The 20,152-nt window shown below is 43.0% G+C and overlaps 1 long non-coding RNA gene across 1 annotated transcript in view; it reads left to right on the forward strand.

Moving 5' to 3' along the window:
- The first annotated feature begins 213 nt into the window (after positions 1 to 213).
- Positions 214 to 20,152, forward strand: part of LOC122237196 — a 66,472-nt gene continuing 46,533 nt past the window's right edge. The window contains exons 1-2 of the long non-coding RNA XR_006215461.1: positions 214 to 277; positions 2,106 to 2,234. This is a non-coding gene — a long non-coding RNA (uncharacterized LOC122237196). The remainder of the gene's footprint in view (positions 278 to 2,105; positions 2,235 to 20,152) is intronic.

Genomic DNA, 20,152 nt, shown 5'->3' on the forward strand with positions numbered 1-20,152 from the left:
TTAATGTCTTTGAACAGAACATCTGGTTGCATCTGAAGTATACCAGTTCTATAATTTCGGTTAAGCATGTCACTTTCCTCTCCATGCCTTTCTTTTTTTTTTCTGTAAAATGGGAATAATAATCAATATTCTGTAGAATTGCTGATATGATTACAAGCGATGATGGGTTACTATGTGTTTAGCAAAGATCCTATGTGATTTCTCTCTTCTACCAGGATGTGATTCAGAAAAATAGAAATTGATTCAAGTAGGAAGAAGAGGAATACAGGAAGCAATGGTAAGAAAAAAAGTGGTAGACATAACAGTAAATCTTTTAAAAATCCCTTAGAATGTAACAATTCATAATAATAATGTCTTATTTAGGGGATAGCTGAGAAAGGGAGAAATTAAAATAAAGGAAACCAGTAACATAGAAGATGGGAGGTAGAAAGACCCAAGTCAAAGAATTTCAAAGGCTTTTTTGACTCTAAGAAACGAGACAGACGGGTAGCCTAACCTGAGACTTTGTTAAGGTAATTATGCATGCTAACAACTTCAAGGGTCACGACTAAAATAATGGGCGATCTGTAACTTCCCAAAAAAAAAGTAGGGGAAAAAGGGGGGGGGAACCCCCATAAAACATGAAACTGCCTAGAACATTCTGAGCAAAAACAGGAAATGAGATGGGGCGGGGACACACCCAGAAAACGCATGGTAAATAGAAAACACAGTAGAAACAGGTTCAAATGCATTTGACTATTTGATAGAAATTTGAAACTCATATGCTACACACAAATAAGCAACGTACGTAGAAAGTCATAGACATAGCATTAAATGGTCAGGAAGGATAAATAATTGTGGAAGGCTAGTTGCCTTTGATTTTGAGAGGAGGTGGATCAAGGGAAACAAAAACTTAGAGGAATCAGACAATTCGAAAGAATTCTATCGGCCAAATACGTCGATGTGGAGTGAGAAGTCCTTCACATTCTTTGGTACTTTCAAGTTGGTGAACACGGGACCCAGCACTCCCATGGCACAGAATGTACGCGCTGCCTATGAGTAAAGCCCGGACCCATGTGGACAAGTCTGGGATTGCTTGGAACTGACTGTTAGCTGAGTGTAGGCATTCTACCTGAAGGTAGTAATTGCAAACGGAGAAAACCCTTTAAAGAGCATTGCTGGTTTTCCTACGGGCCTCCAAGGAACCAAAAGCCTTGAGAAGTCCCAGGGATCAGGTTCCAACACCCAAGAGTATGAGGCTTCATACTCTGCGGGATCTTCCCCCAAGGCTCCATTGTTGATCAGGCCCAGAGGGTTACACTTTTCTCTCTTTTATGCTGAAAATGTTCGTTTCATTTGCCTCCACTCTTGCTCCCTGAAATCCGTTTCCCGATGTTTCACCCTCCATTCCTACCTTGTGCTTTTCGACTCTCTCGTGTGGACCATGCTACATCGCTGGTGACTGCCAATTACAGGTTTGTCTGTACTCCTCTTCCTCCGACTTTCATCATTAGGGAATATGGCACAAAATAAACCAGGGTACGGCTGGAGGGCATAGGGCACACCGGAGATCAAGACGATTGAGACTTCCCAAGAGACTACACCTAGCCGACGCCTTTCAGCTCTCTTAGGTACATTCCTAGGAGTAGAATTGCTGAGTTTGGGGGAAGCCCATGTTTGCCATTTTTGTAGAACCTCCAGACTGTTTTCCAAAGCAGCTGTGCCATTTTTACGTCCCCGCCAGCAGGGTACGAGGGTTCCAATTTCCCTACATTCTCACCAACACTTGTTATTGTCTGTCTTTTTGATTATAGTGGGTGTGAGGTGGTATCTCATTGCGGCTTTGGTAGGCATTTCCCTGATGACTAATGAGGCTGAGCATTTTTTCATGTGCTTAATGGCTAATGTCAGTTTTTCAGATTGGATAGGGATATTTCCTCCAAAAGGGACAGTTCTCTCTTCAGGGGGCCCCACATGTCTACCCACTGGTATGACACTCATCCAGGCTTTGAAACTCACTAGTTACTCATTTCCACACTTCTGGGCCGGAGAGAACAGATTCCCAAGAAAGAGGCAGAAGGCCAAAGATTTATGCCTCTGTCTCTCTTTTCTTCATTTCCTGTCAGATGCAGCTGGGTCTCTCCTGGAACAAATTCCCACAGACAAACTCTCCACCAGACCATCAACTCAGGAGGACAAACGAGGAGCTTATTGTGAAGAGTTTGGGCCAAACCACCCAGAGTTCCCTGTGCCAGGTGAGCATGACTAGGGGCTGAAGTCACCCATTACTAACCCCTCACCCTTGACTGCCCGAGAGGTATTTCTCAGGCTTTCACCGTGAAACCTGTTTCCTCTCTCCCCTCCGAAGCTCAACCCAGAGAGGCTTGATAAAATCACTCAGCAAATGGAAAATATTTATTTTGTGCTTATTCTAAGAAATGTGATCCATCAAAAATGAGCTGTCAGGTCCTTTCATATCCAAGGACAGTGTCCACACATTCCAGGCTGCCTCTGGACCTGGAAGCAGACAAATCCAAGTCAGAGGCAAGTGAGGGCCATACAGATGTCTTCAAGGGTGATGCCGTAGCACGGACTCAAGGCACCATACGCAGAGTCAGACGGCCTGGGTTTCAGCCCAGCTCCCTCAACGCACTAGCTGTGAAAATTGGGCAAGTTGCTTAACCATCCCTTACTGACATTTTCCCCGCTAGGAAACAGCAGTAATGATATTCATATGACTTTTTCAGACGACTGTTTTGGAAAATAAATAAGGCAATAACTGCTTGTTTTTTAACAAAGGGCCTGCGAAATCGCAACCAGTGAAGAAAAAATTAGATAGTTATGATCTGGCTGCCATGTCCTTTTCTCAAATATGATAAGTTCTGTCAAACTCTTGATTTCTTATTAAAGCCACAATATAGACTCTTAAAGGTAGTTCGTTTTTACTAAATCACACAACTTACAAGTTAACAAACTCCTGCTTGGTAATACAAAGAGATTGGTAGAACCTGTATTTAGTATAAAAAAAAATCAACTGAACAAGTATGGGATCAGGGAGGTGGATCTAAATGGCACCAGATATCAACCGTGGGAAGGATTTAGAGTCCGTGTAGACCCCCAGATTCAGGGAGCTTCTTGAAGAGTCCATGTTGCTTTGGTGTCTACTCTAGCTACGGTGAATTCTTGCAGGAAGTTTCCTTTGTCAGGTCACAACAAGAATAAAAATGAAGCCAAAGTTCTAGGAATCCATTTATTAACAAACCGGATTCTGAGGTCGAATTTTTAAAGTATCGGGAAACCACGCTAACAGATGAAGCTAGGTGTAGCAAAAAAGCAATTGGCTTAGAACCAGAAAATGCAAAGAAATAATGGCCCCTAATCAGACTTTTTGGGTTTCCTGTTTCTGCTGTGACACGTCGCCACCCGTTTAGGGTGGCAGTACAAATTTGTATCGTAGAATTCTGGAGGTCAGAAGTCTGCGGTGGGCCTTACCGGGCTGACCCCCAAGGGCTGGCAAGGATACGCTCCTTCTGGAGCTCTGGAGGAGGATCTGTCCCTTGTCTTTCCCAGCTGCTAGAGGCTGCCTCGGTTCCTCGGACCAAGTCTCCCTTCCAACACTTGCATCGCCTCTATCATCACATCCCCTGCTCTGACCCTTCGGCCTCTCTCTCATAAGGACACCTGTGACTGCATTAGGCCCCTTCAGATACTCCAGGGCACTCTTCCACCCCGAGACGTCTCACATAATCACTTCTGCAAAAATCCCTTTTGTCGCGTAAGGTAACAGATTCACAGGTTTCTGGGATGAGGATGGGGACATCTTTGCAGAGCCATTATTCTGCACTTCCCTGAAGGATTGTTATGTGAGAGACGGATAAGGGACAAGATCCTCTCTCAAGGATCTAAGACAAATGGGTGAAATGTGGGCAAGGAGGCAGCATTTGACTCCAAACAGAAGAATTTCAGTAGTGATAAGAGGTGAGATCGGGTAGTAGGAGCTTTTGTTGGGGGGATGTGGGCTTTTCTTCACTGGGACCGGGTCCCTTGGTCTAGACATTCATCTGACTCAATCCACGTCAGAATTTTGGGATTCGCTGTCCTCTGAGAGTCTTTCCGATTCTGTGTCTGGATCTTTGTAAGTGCCTGCATGTAAGTGTTGAACTTGGAAGGCGTGTCAGTCAGGTAGTCTAGGCTATGCTGGAGTAAGAAACAACACTGAAAATCTCAGTGGCTTTCATCCGCATCTCCGTTGCGGGACGTCAGGGGCTCCAATCACTGTAATCCCTCCAACTACCTTCTCAAATGCAGCTAGCCACCAAGCCAGCAGGAAAGAGAGCTCTGGCAGGTCTAGAAAGAACAGTTAATACTCTGACCCAAAGATGGCCCATAGGACTTACACAAACAACTCCTCAGCCAGAGCTAAGGTATCTGAGTACCTTAGCCCCATCCAACCGAAAGGAGAACAAGGATGTGCAGTCAGGAAGACAAATGGTTGGTGAACAGAAAAGATGACTGTGGCAGTAAATAAGCCCTTTTTCCTTATCCATCAATTCATGGGTTCCATAAATTTAATCCCTTTTGCTCCTCTGAAGAGATTTACTGTCTGTCTGTTTATGTGAGGGTCCCGATGAAACAGGGTTGTCTTAAGCATGTTCCTCTTTAGTGATTTTAGCTCCATGGTTAGTATGTCACTTTTAAAAGATTAATAATGAAATGAGAATGATGGTGGTGGTGACGGTGCTGATGACGTTGACGATGACAGTGACAATGAGTACTTCTTGAAAATTCACAACGTGCTTGACATTGTACGAAGCAATTTCTATGTTAACTCCCTTGTATCTTAGGCATGAGGGAGTGAGCAAATCACGTTTCCCATTTTGTAGCACGCCTCCATCATCAGGTCATGCAATGGCCCCCTCCTGGTGTTTTATCCGTATGTTACCACTCCTCATTCCGGCCACCATAATGCCTTTGATGTGACACCTTGATCTTGTGCCTACCTTTGCAAAATGTACAGTGTTGTCATCACGATAACAAGTTATAAACATAAGTTCAAGTACTGTTAACGTGGTTCTGTTTCTTCCTTCCTTGCATTCAGCATCCTTTTGAGCAGGTATTTCTGTGTTTGTATACACAGAAATGTATACACCTCACACAGTTTATGGCTTGTAGGAGCCAAGTTGTGTTCCACGGTACATGTCCATTATATTTTACGTGACTTTGCCCTCAGCAGTAGGACTCCCAGGTTGCCTATAGGAGTTCTGATACTTTCAACTGGGGGTTAGCAAACTTTTTCTAGAAAGATCCAGACAGTAAATATTTTTGGCTCCGTGGGCCCTAAGGTCTTAGTTGCAAGGACTCAACAGTGCTGTTGTAGCATAAAAGCAGCCAGAGGCAGTGTGTAAATAAATGGGTGTGGCTAGACGTGGCCCATCGGCCACAGTTTGACAAGTCCGGCTGCAAACAAGGCTAATGATGGACATCTTCCTCTCAAGTATACTGTACACACAAGAGTGAAATTACAGCATCATAGAGTAATCTCAAACATCACCAGACTAAGGATTTCTCGGGTTTCATTCTGAACGGAGCAGTTTAACAATAGTTCATACAAACATACCCACATCCCTCCCAACATTATCCAATGATCATAGTTGTTGTCAATATGATGGGGTAAAGTAACATCTCATTGCTTTTTTCTATTCATATTTCTCTGCTGACTGCTGAGTTGCAGTGTCCCTCCTGTATTTATTGCGCATTAACACCACTTCTGTGTCCAGCCTGTTCGTGCTTTTTGCCTTATTGTGTAATTCTTGATGGGTGGGAATTTGTTATATATTCTACATATTAGTCCTTTTTCAGTTTTAAAACTTGTGCATAATTTTCAAATAATTTCTCCCCATCTGTTAACTGTCTATTAACCATGTCTGAGGCATTTTTTAATCAGGAATTCTTTAAAAAAATTTTTTTTAATATTTATTTTTGAGAGAGAGAGACAGAGAGAGAGAAGGGCAGAGAGAGAGGGAGACACAGAATCCGAAGCAGGCTCCAGGCTCTGAGCTGTCAGCACAGAACCCAACATGGGGCTCAAACTCACAAACTGTGAAGTCATGACCTGAGCCAAACTCAGGCACTTAACCAACTGAGCCACCCAGGTGCCCCTATAATCAGGAATTCTTAATCTTGACCATGCACGATTTGTTCTTTAGGAGACTTTTTAAGGAAATCTCTCCGCACTCCTAGATTACAAGAATAGTATTTTCTGTGATTCACCTTAGAGTTTTACCTTTTACCTTTTGCCCTTTCATCCATCTGAAGACGCTTTTATTTATAATGAAGAGATTTCCACTGAAATTCAAGCAGTGAGTTGGGTTTTCCAGCACCATAGGTCAAACCTGGTGGAAAAAATTCCTGATGGTCTTGTCATCTTCATTATATATCAACCACTCAGATATATATATATATCCACCCAACAGCTTCCTCTTCTGTTCCATTGATGGCATTTATCATTTGGGCAGCCACTACCATATTGTTTTTATTTCTGTGGCTTCATAATATATTTTAATATTTGGTGCAGCGTATGTCTCCTCTTTAGGCTTCTTTTCCAAAATGAATTTAGATATATGTGGACCTTTACATTTCCATATACATGTGTGTGTGTGTGTGTGTGTGTGTGTGTGTGTGTGTGTGTTTCTAGTCTCTAGATCCTTAAAAACACCCAGCTGGAATTTTTTGTGTGTGTCTGCATTGAAGTCATAGTTTAATTTGAAGATAACGGATAGCTTTACAAAATTGTGACGTCTCATTCCTAAGTATATGGAATATCCCTCAAATCATCAGACTATCTTGTATATCCTTTCATCGAGTTTTAGCATTTTGTCCATAGGACTTTTATGTTCTTTGTTCAGGTAATTCCTAGACACGTGAGAATTCTCGTGAACTATTTGGAATAAACTCTTTTCTTTTCTTCCCCCCCTTTTTCCCATTTACTTGATTTTTGCTGCTATGGAGAAACGCTATAGTTTCTGTGGGTTGATTTTGCTTTCTCCTATTATAATCCTCATCAGCAGACTTATGAGATGAGCACTCTTATCCCATTTTATAGGTGAAGAAGTTAAGTACCTGGCCCAAGATCATTCAGCTAATCAGGGAAGAAGCTAGTGTATGATCCTAAGCAGTATTCCCATCACAGAGGGCTTTGGTTGTGCCGAAGGGTAAATAGTGACAGTACATTTAAAACTCCCGGGCACAGCCAGAAGTGCTCAATTTACAAAATGGAAACGCCTCGTGCAAATGTTATGCTCTGGCTATCCCTCTACTGACGCCTGCTGACTCCCAGGAACATGGCTACTATAAGGCGTGAGGTCCATGGTCCGGCTAATAACAGTGCAGAGAGAAAAGACCAGCTTCCCTTCCCAATGGGCCAGTCTAACACATTCCTCCACCGAGTTAAAATCGGCCCTGTCAAGGCAGCAAGATCCTCTGAATAGGGCTTCCCCAGACTCCCCGGTCGAGCTGGCACCTCCTGTCATTTCCCTTGTCATTTTTGCTGAAATCCAGCCCCAGCCCCCACATTAGCTCCCGCTTGGAAGTCTCCTGTCTGGAGCCAGCGAGGTTTGTCTGCTTCCTTGGGTTTGGCTAATAAATTGGGATCGTGGGGTCAGGCAGCAGGGGACCTGGCACCCAGGGAGCCCCCGACACTGATTTTATTAGATTTCTCTTTGCAGGGCCCGGGATGCCATCCCAGCAGGGAGCCCGCAATCGCTCAGTAACCAAGATTTTGTCGTCTCTGGTTTGACAAGGTCATTTTTTACTAGAGGAGGAAAAATCCCACATTAATTATACAAGCAAACTGGGGCCAAGGCCGTTAGAGCTGGCCTCCGTCTTCTGTGAGGGGGGGAGCAGGAGAGGAGGTGAGTTTCCTCCGTGAAAAGGGAGTGAAGCCTGAGACAGGAGGGAGCGTGTGTGCAGCCTGGACGTCTCCGACCCTCTGTCTCTGACATGCGTGTGCACTGTCTTCGGGGTAATCTTGAGGATGTTTGTTGATCTAAAACGGGCTGCAAGCGGACTGAGCCGAGGAACATGCACAATCATGCCCACTCATTCATTCATTCATTCATTCATTCATTCATTCATTCAGTTTCCTTTCATAAAGCACCTGTGAGTTGCCAAACACACAACCAGGCACTGAGAAAGGAAAAAAAATGAAAGAAGCATAGTTATTGCCCTCCTAGAGGCTCTCTCTGTCTCGCACGAGGGCTGCTTCTCAGTCCCCCAGGATCACAGGCCACCTCTCCAGACCTGGAAAGGCAAGGTGAGCGCCCCATCCACCCTTCCGCTCAAAGTTAGGGAGACCCTTGCACCCTTTCCGGTAGCCTCCCCGCGCCAGCTCTGCAGACTCAGATCCATTACAACATCGTATCTTTTTGCCTTGGGATAGTGTTTGCTTTGGACTAGCAGGGGTCACCGCAAATGCAAAGGCCGAATTCTTCCTGGAAGCCTCGTCTCAGTCACGTGGTGTATAAAGATGTTTGCGCAGATGGAGGCTCTTCTTCCAGGGCGGGCGGTGTCTTGTCCAGAACTCACAAAGATTCGACGAATCTCTGGACACTTGCGTTTGGTTTGCGGCGGTGAAGAGGAGAGGCTTCCCATATTGCTTGCCTACATCCGTCATTCACCATTCGCCCTCTCACCCCGCCCTCTGCCTCATAACTGGGGACAGACCTCCATCTCTCGTCATTACCACTCTGTCTCCTGAGCTGTCTGTTTTGAAGTTCCTGGGAAGTCCATGGCCTCCCGTGTGCAGATGCTCCGGTGGCTACGACCTTTGCACATGGAGTGTCTCCCGCCTCCTGAGAGATTACCCTTGACGACACCAGTTCACTTCCTGTCCTTCCAACGAAAGAGCCTTCTTTTCTGCCTGCATCTGCCTCCCCCTCTTACCCTTCTCCTCTGAGGCTGAACCCCACCATGCCTTCTCCAACAGTCTCCAAAGCACTCTTGTTACAGAGCAGCCAAACCACTCTGGCAGAGAGCACACATTCCCCGTGGCGTCTGCCGAAAAAGCTTCCAGAATGTCAGTGTGACGCCGCGACCCCAGGACCTGGGTTCGTTTTCCAATTCTGCCACTTCTGAACTAGGTGACAGTCAGAAGATAACCTAATCTCTCTGAATACTTTAACACTTACCTGTAAAACGTAGATAAAAATAAAACCTCCCATGAGGAGGCGGTGAATCCTTAGTGAGATGATCCGTGTAAAGCTAGGATGACTTAGGATCATCAGTAGTATTGCCAGTCTGGAAGCCCTCCCATCCTGTCTCACTTTGAGCAGATAATCTCAGTGCTTGCTTTTGCAGAAACATCAAAGCTGTTTGGGATGAAACCAGCACCTTCGCTTGCTCTCCTAAATGTTGACGGAGGTACATTTCCCTCACTTTCTCATAATTCCCCTGCATCCTCTGCCATTTTCCCTTCTTGCTTTGCCAAATGGATGAAATCCTCTAGGGCCTTCCCTCATTAACTCCTAATCAACCTCTCTAGGTTTGTTTGGTGCTCTTTGATGAACCTTCCGCTAGAGCCATTTACCAGCCTGGAATGTCCCTCCTTACTCCCTCCTTTCCCTTCGTTGTACCTTTCAATTCTTGAAGCATGTCACTGTCTGCTGAACCTCCCTGCACTAATTATCTACGGCATAACAATTACCATAAACTCAGTGGCTTAAAACCACACACGTTTATCATCTCGTGGTTTCTGTGGGTCAGGAATCTGGGCACAGCTTAGATGGGTTCTTGGCTTCGTGATGTCTCCAAGTGCAATCGAAAGTGTCAGCCAGGGTTGAGATCTCATCTGGAGGCTGGAGCAGGGAAGGATCCACTTCTAACATCATGTAATTGATGATAAAACTCAGTACAAGTGCTGGATACATTTGAGCCGATGAACCATCTGGGAAAAGCATTTAGAAAGCTAGACAACCGGTTGGTGGGGGGTGGGGGTGGGGTGGGGGGGACATTGTAATTGTCCAGGTGAGAGGATCAGTGGGAAAACCTCAGGCTATCCACCACCAGCTAAAATCTCTTGAGGTCTCAGTTTCCTCTTCTGAATGTGGGAATAATAGTAAAGCCTACCACACAGGGATATTGGAAGGACCGAATGACATAGTACTTTATAAGTGCTTAAGATAAAGCCCGACACAAAGTAAGTTTTCTGTGGGTGTTAGCTAGTTTATTATGATCGTTTGTAATATGCTTCACCTGGGTTTGCCTGTGCTGGCTCGCGTCCTGTGATTCTCTGCTCTTCTGTGACCTTTCCTGGCTCAGAAACACAGTGAGTATCTCTTTCTCGCTGACCCTGGGATCCCCCGCAAGGCCGTTCTGATGGGCCTGCCTTTCTGCCCAAGTCTCTTGCCTCTGATGTGGTTCCGCAGGAACAAACCAGAGCACCCTCTGCCTGGTCATCACCTCCAAGCTGAGCTCAGCGCTGGGCTTTGAGAGTCAGTGACTTACTCCCTGGTCGGCACTTTTATTGTGGTTTCATGATTGGTTCAGGATGGCTGGGCCTTTGCTGCCCACCCCCATCCTCAAGCGAATTCCCAGTCCTGCCAGAGGCTGAAAGGAGAGTGACTTAGTCATTAGCTCCTCTGGCAACAGCCCCTGGCGGCAGTTCAAGGCAGCTTAGAAAACAGGGCAACAAGTGGCTGCAATATGCATTTCAAAAGCCTAGCAGACAAGAAAAGGAAATGAAAACCAGAATAAGCAGGGATAGTAACGTCTGAACCTGGAGGCACAACTAGACGGCCACTGGGCACCAAAGACCATGCTCCCAGGCCTTGGGGTAAGAGATATGGGAGGGCAGTGCTAGCAAAGTTGAATGGTGAAACTGAAGGGTAAAGCCAAGGCCCAGGGCCTCTCTCACCTCCTCCCGTAGGCAAGTCAGAAATGAGTGAGGACTTCCTGTGCATCCTGGAAGACCACGACCAGGCAGAACTGGCTTGGGGCCTGTGTTTAGAGTATGCGAAAGGTGTCCTGTCTTAGGCCTGCCCCTTGCAGAATTCTTTTGACTCAGGCCTATTGAGATCCAGAGCCTCACTGAGCTAGACCTCTAGAATCCAACCTTTCACAAGGAGAAGATACACGGGGAACAATGATAAACAGCGATAAAAAGGGCTGAGATCTTTTCCATCCCCTCCACCCTGGGTTACCTAACTCTTACAATACAAGGTGGGTGTTGTCACCACCTCCGTTTCACAGATGAGGGAAGAAACTAAGGCACAGAAACATTATATAACTGTTGGATTAACGTATTTGTTATTTGTCTTCTGCTTGTCTAACCCGAATAGAAGTTCCATGAGAGCTGGGACTGGCCATCCTAGTCATCATTTTATATCAAGTGTCGAAAATAGACCCTGGAGTGTAGTAGATGCTTAAAAACAGGGTATTTTTTTTTCCCCCAAAAAAGTAAATTTGTCAAAGATCACAGAGCTTTTGAACAATGCGCCTCCTACTCTTAACGGCTGCACTAGGTTGTCTCTGATTTGGCATGCTCTAATGGAGGCTGTTGTGTTGGCAAGGTCTGGGGCCAGGCAGTGGGGAATGTGGCCTATGGTCACATTTCCCCAGTTGGGTGCTCCTACAGAGACACCTATACAAAATGAGATGATGTTTATAGTTTGAATGTGGAAACGCTCCATTCTTACTGGAGGACTCCATGTCCCTACTTTGGGTCGATGTTAGACTCAAAGGGAGCTGGCTGGTCTCCTGTGTCTCTGCATCTGTGTTTTCACCCCAGGGAGGATTCTGATTGGTTCTGTGATTATGTGTGCATCCCATGGACTCATAACAATTACAAGGGGGTGGGACACTGACAGCGGCAGTTCCATACACAAAGAACACTCAGAGAGGGGAAAGAATGGTTTTACACAGGGGATTCTAGAATAAAAAACATACAATCAAAAGAAAAATATGCCCAAGTATGATTTTCTCCCACCAATGTCTTAGTTATGATATTTGAAAAAAAGGACCAAGTTGTTGGCGTAATGGCCTTTATTTATACGCCCTCACCTCCCTTTGACCATGCTCAAAGCATATGCTGATAATGATTTAAGGCATCTTTTCTAAAAACTTTGAGCCCAGATGTGCCTTTAAAAAGTGCCTGTGCACCTCCTCTACTTCTCTGATGATTTTTTTTTTCATAAGTTCTGGCACTCTCATCAGAGCCACACATTGCCATTCCCATACTTTCTCCATCTCCTTTTCCCAGATCTGGTCATAACAGGTCCCTTTTCCATATTTTGTCCTGTCTGAGAATAAGTAGATGAAACAGCAGCCCACATAATGTTGTTGGGGAACAGTGACAAACTCCTGTAAGGCCCCAAATATCCCATTAATTGTCTGTCATTTTGCTGCCATCTCCTATTTATTGGCAATTTAAAAAATGGTAACACCAGTCTAAATGTGATTCAAATCCTGGTTCTTGCATTTAAATCTGATGGACCTTAAACAGTCGCTTAACTTCATTGAATCTTACTTTCTTGAAAACATGGGTAATAATCGAAGACATCTTCCCTACTCTCCTAGTGGGAGTATCCCAACTTCTTGGGAAAATTTCAAGACATCCATTGTTCTCTGATGCTATATTCTTTGTCTTTTGTCACATTACTTTCTATAATATGAGTTACATGTGATGACTATGTATCCTGTCACTCCCATCTCCCACCCATGGTAAACATATCTGATAATAGGGGTGACCGGGTGGCTCAGTCGGTTGAGCATCTGACTTTGGTTCAGGTCATGATCTCACGGTCTGTGAGTTCGAACCCCGTGTCAGGCTCTGTGCTCAGAGCCTGGAGCCTCCTTCAGATTCTCTGTCTCCTTCTCTCTGCCCCCACATCCTCTCTCTCTCTCTCTCTCAAAAATAAACATTATAAAAATTAAAAAAAAAACATAGCTGATAATAACAACACGTGTTCTTGCTGAACTCAAAGAGATCTTGAGTTTCCTTCTCAACACAAGGTGTTGCCTCAGTAATGAGAGAAAATTAGTCCTAAAATAAACCCTACTTTCACCTCACCCAAACAAATCTTAAAAGCAAGATTCAAAAGATCTGTCTATCCATCTATCTGTCTGAATATACATATATCAAACCCTTAATGTAGTATACTTCATAATGTCTGCAATTCAACTAGGAGTTATCAGGCATGCAAATAAAAAATTAAAAAAATGAGAAAAATCAATCAATTGAAATTTTACAGAATTGACACAGATGTTATAATTAGCAGACAATTACATTAAAAGTTATTATAACTCTAGTTCATATGTTTAAAAAAATCAGAGACAGGTAAGATATAAATATTAACCAAATCAAATTTCTAGTCTAGTCTGAAATGTTTCCAAGAAAAAGTGACAATATGTCTAGACTAGACATAAATGAAAACAATTAGTAAACTTACAGACATAGAAATAGAAATTTATTCCAAAACTGGACATATTAAAAAGTCCTAAAAATGAAAAGAATGACATGAACAGACATTTCTACAAAGAAGACATCCAGATGGCCAACAGACACATGAAAAGATGCTCAGCATGACTCATCATCAGGCAAATGCAAATCAAACTACCATGAGATATCAACTCACCCCTATAAGAATGGCTAAAATCAACAACTCAAGAAACAACAAGTGTTGGCGAGGATGTGGAGAAAAAGGCATCCTTGTGGACCATTGGGGGAAATGCAAACTGGTGCAGCTACTGAGGAAAACAGTATGGAGGGTTCTCAGAAAAAAATTAGAAATAGAACTACTTGATGATCCAGGAATCACACTATGGGGTATGCAATACCCAAAGAATGCAAAAACACTAATTCTAAAATATCTATGCACCCCTATTTTTATTGCTCCATTATTTACAATAGCTGAGATATGGAAGTAGTCCATGTGTCCATCAACTGATGAATAGATAAAGAAGAGGTAGTGTATATGTATATATATGTGTGTGTGTGTGTGTGTGTGTGTGTGTGTGTATACTTTCTCTCTCTCTCTCTCTCTCTCTCTCTCTCTCTCTCTCTCTCTGTCTCTGTCGCTTCCTCCCCTACTCACTCTCTCTCTCTCTAAAATAAATTTAAAAAAATAAAGAGAATGGAATCTTGCCATTTGCAACAACATGGATGGATCTAACGGGTATAATGCTAAGTGAAATAAGTCAGAGAAAGACAAATACTATATGATATCACACATATGTGGAATTTAAGAAACAAAACAAACAAAGAGACAAAGCAAAAAACAGACTCTTAACTGTAGAGAACAAACTGATGGTTGCCAGAGGGGTGGTGGATAGGGGAATGGGTGAAACAGGTGAAGGGGATTAAGAGTACACTTATCATGATCAGCACTAAGTAACGTATAGAATTGTTGAATCACTGTATTATAAATCTGAAACATATATAATTGTATGTTAGCTATACTGGAATTAAAATTGAAAAATGAAAAGAGCATTTGTGATCTGTAGAACAATTTCAAGTGACCCAATGTACACTAAAGCAGAGTACTTAGCAGAGGAGAAAGGAGGATGCAGAAAAAAAATAATTGAAGAAACAATGGAAACTTTTATTAAATCTATCAATATACAGGTATGAGAAGCTCTAAAACATAGACATGCAAAGAAAACCCTAGAACATAGAAATGCAAAGAAAAGTATACCACAACACAGCCTAATCAAATTTCTCAAAGCTGATGACTAAGAGAAAATTGTAAACTACCCAAAGAAAAGGACATGTTAAACACAAAAGAGGAAACATAAAGATTACAGAAGATTTCATATCAGAAACACATAGAAAAGACAATGGAACAACATTTTGAAGGACTGAAATGAAAATAACTGTTGATGTAGAATTCTATACCTAGCAAAAATATCTTTCAAACATGAAGGCAAAACAAAGATTTTTCTCAGACATAAAAACACTGAATCACCTCAAGATGGTGAAGTTACACAACAATAAATGATAAAAGAAATACTTCAGGCAGAAGAAAAGCTATACCAGATGTAAATATGCATCTTGTTTCCCAACTGTTTTTTATTATCATCCCCCTAAGGAGTCTTTTTAGACTTTTTCCCTAATTTCCACCTCATATAATTTTAATATCTCAGATACACTGTACATCTGCTTATGTATGGAGTATATTATCTCTGCTTTCTACATTAAAAATAATAGTTTTGCCTCCCAAGAACCAATTTCACCCATGTGGGGATGATATCTACACCGATAATACATGATGTATCATTTTTCTATTGCTGCTGTAAAAAATACATATTACAAACTTAGTGGCTTAAAGCAACACTAATTTATTAACTTATAGTAATATAGGGGTGCCTGGGTGGCTCAGTCAGTTGAGCGTCCGACTTCGGCTCAGGTCATGATCTCATAGCTTGTGAATTCGAGCCCCATTTCGGGCTCTGTGCTGACAGCTCAGAGTCTGGAGTCTGCTTCTGCTTCTGTGTCTCCCTCTCTCTGCCCCTAACCCACTTGCATTCTGTCTCTGTCCCTCTCAAAAATAAATAAACATTTAAAAAATTTAAAAGAAAAAAACAGTAATACAGGTCAAAAGTCCGAAATGGCTGTGTCCCTTTCTGGAACCTCAAGAGGAAAATCTGTTTCCTTGACTTTTCCAGCTTCTAGAGGTTACTCTTGACCTCACAAAGGACCTAGAAGGTCCTTGGCTCATGACCCTATCTTCCATTTTCAAGTCAATGATGTTATAACTCTCTGACCATTCTTTTAAAGAGGTATCTCCCTTTAACCTCAGCCTTTGAATTCAGCCAGGAAAGATTCTTAACTTATAGAGAATCATGTGATTAGAATGGGTCCAGTTAGGATAATGTTCTCATCAAAACATTCTTTTTTTTTTTTTTTTTTTTAGTTTATTATTTTGAGAGAGAAAGACAGAGAGACTACAAATTGGGGAGAGGCACAGAGAGAGGGAGGGAGAGAATTCCAAGCAGGATACAGAGAATCCCAAGCAGTCTCCACACTGTCATCACAGAGCCTACACAGGGCTCGATCTTATGAACTCTGAGATCATGACCTGAGCTGAAATCAATAGTCAGATGCTTAACCGACTAAGCCACCTAGGCACTCTTCATCACAACATTCTTAAGCTCAATAGCATCCACCATGTCCTTTTTGCCATGTAAGAAAACATATTCTTAGGTTCTGAGGGTTAGGACACAGCCATTTTTGAGGGGCTATGATTCTGCCTACCACATGTGATTTAAACAAGGAAATAAATAGCACAAGAAATAGCTATATGGGTAGACATATAAAATTTTGTTATTATTTAAATTCTTAAAATATATTTGACTGTTGAAATAATAAGCATGAAGTGCATGATTTATTACTTCCACAAAAGTAAAATGTATTATAACAATAGCACAAAAGCCCAAAGGATTGAAATGTAAGTATACTATTTTAAGGTTCTTATACATGAAATGTATAATATTACTTGAAGGTGGATTGTGATGAGTTTAGGATGTGTACTGTAAACCCTAAAGCAATGAGTAAAATAAAATAATAAAAAGAATTTATAGTTAATACTAAAGAAAACAGAATGAAATCAGAAAAAGTACTCAATTATCACAAAAGAAAGCAGAAATAACAGAAACAGAACAATGAGATAAGACAGAAAACAAAGAGCAAGAGAGTAGATTTAAACTGAACCATATTAATGAACACCATGTAAATGATTTATATAACCCAGTTAAAATGTTCAGATTGTCGTACTGGGTATAAAAGTAAGTCATAATTGGGGCACCTGGGTGGCTCAGTTGGTTAAGTAGCCAACTCTTGATTTTGGCTCAGGTCATAATCTCATGGTTGGTGAGATCAAGCCCTGTGTCCAGCTCTATGCTGACAGCTCAAAGCCTGCTTGGGAGTCTCTCTTTCCCTCTCTCTATCCCTCCCCAGCTCTCTCTCTCTCTCTTTCCACCCACCCCCAGTCTCTTTCAAAAATAAATAAATAATTTTTTTTTCAGTAAGTCATAACAAAATTCAATGATCTGATTGACTAAAGCTCAGGTGACATCTTGCATCCTGAAGTCAGAGCTGGAGCCCCCAAATCATATGGGCTTAGAGTAAAAGATATGGTTCCCCAGAAGGCAATTATGTGGGATTTCTAAAAAAACGATTGAATGGACGATGGGAAGAGAAAGTCAACCTACATGTCCTATTCAATGGCTGTTGCTAACATAGAAAATAATATCCCCCCCTTCCTATTTTTTTTTCATGGAGGGCAGCTTTGGATTAACTCTTGATCATTTTAGGAGGCTTTCAAAGAAGTAATTCTCTTCCCCCCTTTCCTGGATCTTTCTCTCCATCTTACTTATTAGATGGTCATTTGTGGTTATAAGTCAGTCTGACTACTTAAGAATGAAAAAATTATCTCATTTGACCAAGCATGTCCTATGAAATGTTTAAGAAGAGTAATATCTCCAGATATTAATTCTCCTCTAGACTGCCAACTGCACTAACTCTATTTGTCCATATTCCCATTCATTCTTTGAGTCATTCATGACCAAGCTCAAATGTCACCATCTCTGTGAAACCTGCAACCCCCATGTAGTGGTGGCCACAGCCTCCTCTGTTCCTGCAACATGTTTGAAATCCTATTTGAAAGATTCCTGTTCTGTCTGTCTCTCTCTCTCTCTCTCTCTCTCTCTGTCTCTCTCTCTGTCTCTCCCATAGTGGATCGTGTACAAAAGAGATGAAACTTTATCTTCATGGTCCCTAGTGTCTAGCAGGAAGCTCAGTATATCATAGATTCTTAGCAAATGTTTTGTGAACTAATCAATACAGAGATGAGTGAATGAATTAATGCCCCCTGTTGCTTGGCAGTGTCCCATTGTCCCTCGCTACCTCTTTCTCCAAGATGGCTAGCAGATTTCATCTTCAGGGCATCCAGTGAATAATATGGCTCTCTGGAACTCTGTCCTACTAAGGATCGTGAGGTTATACCTGAGCACAGTAGAAGGGCCATGATGGACTACTGAAGTCTAGCATGGTTTCTGGAATGATGGGGAATAACAAGTATCATGAATCTCTGTGATGCTGGTTTTTGCTATGCCTTCTGGCCAGTTTTGTCTGTTGGTCAAATTACTGGTTGTATTCCAGCGCTGAACCCACCAAGGCCCAGACTAGTCACAGAGATTTTAGTCAAAGGATGACCAGAAACCTCAAGAAACGAAAGCTATGTCAGGCCAGTCTTCTTGTAAATTCCTGATCGAGAAGGGCACTGGGGCCACCGATCCTGGTATCACCAATCAACCAGCCCAATCCCCTGAACCCAGAGCCCAGCTTAATCCCTATTGGCTCCTCCCAGGCTCACATGACCCAGCAGACAAAACCAGATACAGCTTGCCCCTCACATGTGCCTCCTAGCCAGTTTTTATTTTTCTTTTTTACACAAATTACAGGGCATAAACCACTTCCTGTGAACACCAGCCCCTGCTCAAATTTATCTTCCTAGGAGGGAAATATTTGTTGACATCCAGCTGAACAGTCTCTCCTTAGTATCATCCCATCTCACAGAGCCAAGTAGAAAACTTCAAATGCACCTGAACTTTCCCAGTGTGGGCCCTGTTGGAACACCCTACTGAGCCCAAAGCAGACGGATGACAGATGCTCCCTCTATTCCCTCCCTCTCCTTTGCTCCAATCCTTCCTTCTGCTCTCCTTCCTTCAGGGCGTACCTGACTTCCAGGTAAGGAAAAGATTCTCTCACCTTTAGCACCCTCCTCAACCAGCCTGCCTAGGAAGTGCCCATCTCTGGGCACAGTTCACATGCCAGCGGAATTGTCGGTACATCTTTTGTTTCTGGAGGATATAAAGGAGCAGTGTGGATACTATGCTCCGCCTACTCCTCACCACTCTGGCTTTCTCAAGTGACTCTATTCCCTTCTTGACTGCTACAGTGGGTGTTTCCCAAGAGAGTGTGTGTCCTTCCTGTTGATGGTCTTGTAGTTCAACCCTATTAGTGCGAACACTGTCCGGTTTAGTGGTGATGGTCCATGCATATCAGAGCACACCTGTTCTATATCTTCCTGACAGGGTTCATCATGGGCCCGCCCGGAAGACACCAAGGGCATCCTCTCCAGACACGTCACCTTATCCTGACACTTAAATGTGCCTCTCTCGTTTTCATCCTGATTCCTGATCTACACAGGAAGGAAGAGAGAGAGGATGCAGTACCAAAAACCTCAGATGGCCCCAGAGTCCCCGCATTTGCTCTACCCTGAGGAGTTCTTGATCACCAAAGGACAGCAGGGCCATGTTTTTTTTTTCTGCTACCAGGAATGGGACACCCTGAAAAGTGCTCTGAAATGAATTCTCTGATCCTTTACATCCCTTAGAAACTAGCTCCTTCTTTCCCTTGACAAAAGTGAAAAGATGGTTGTTAATTTCCAAAAAGATGAGTTTCTTGAGCTGTACCCGTGTAAGATTTAACTGAAGTCTTGAACCACAGACCAGGACCAGAAACCTGTGTTGGCACAGGGCCTGGCACATCAAACTTTCATAATAAATGCTTGTTCTATGAATGGATGAGTGAATAAATGAATGAACTGATTTGCACCTAAGAGTGTCTAAAAATCTACAATTGTATCTGTCCTACCTCTGTCTCTTTGAAATGGATTTACACATGGCTCCACACACACACCCTGTACCCCAAGTTGATTAAATGAGTCTCCAGCCTGATTGCACAATTTCCCTGACCTTTCCTTGAGTGCTCAGTGCGAGTCCTCTATGCTCAACTCAGATGTTCCACACCCTGATCCTGAGCTTTCCTTGGCTGACTGTGTGTTTCTACTCTTCCCAAAGGAACACCTACAGTACTGGGGGTGGGGGTGGGGGTGGAATGTGTGCATAGAATTCTGGGCATTCAGGAGATAAACTGTCAGGCTTTTTTTTAATAAGGGTGTATCTGTGGAGGGAGGGATATCATGCAGATAAGCTCTTACACCCACATTCTAGATCACTTCAGGATTTGCTAGCTATTTTAGATCCATCAGCTGGAGCCACTGACATTTTCCTCTTGAGGCTCTGAAGCATTTAATCCTGAGGGCCTTCTAACTAAGGGTACCATCCCTCAGCCTTGTTAACCATTCCACTAGATATGCGGAAGAGAAACTAGGAATTC

Source organism: Panthera tigris, chromosome A3, assembly GCF_018350195.1.
Source record: "Panthera tigris isolate Pti1 chromosome A3, P.tigris_Pti1_mat1.1, whole genome shotgun sequence".
NCBI classification, from domain to species: domain Eukaryota; kingdom Metazoa; phylum Chordata; class Mammalia; order Carnivora; family Felidae; genus Panthera; species Panthera tigris.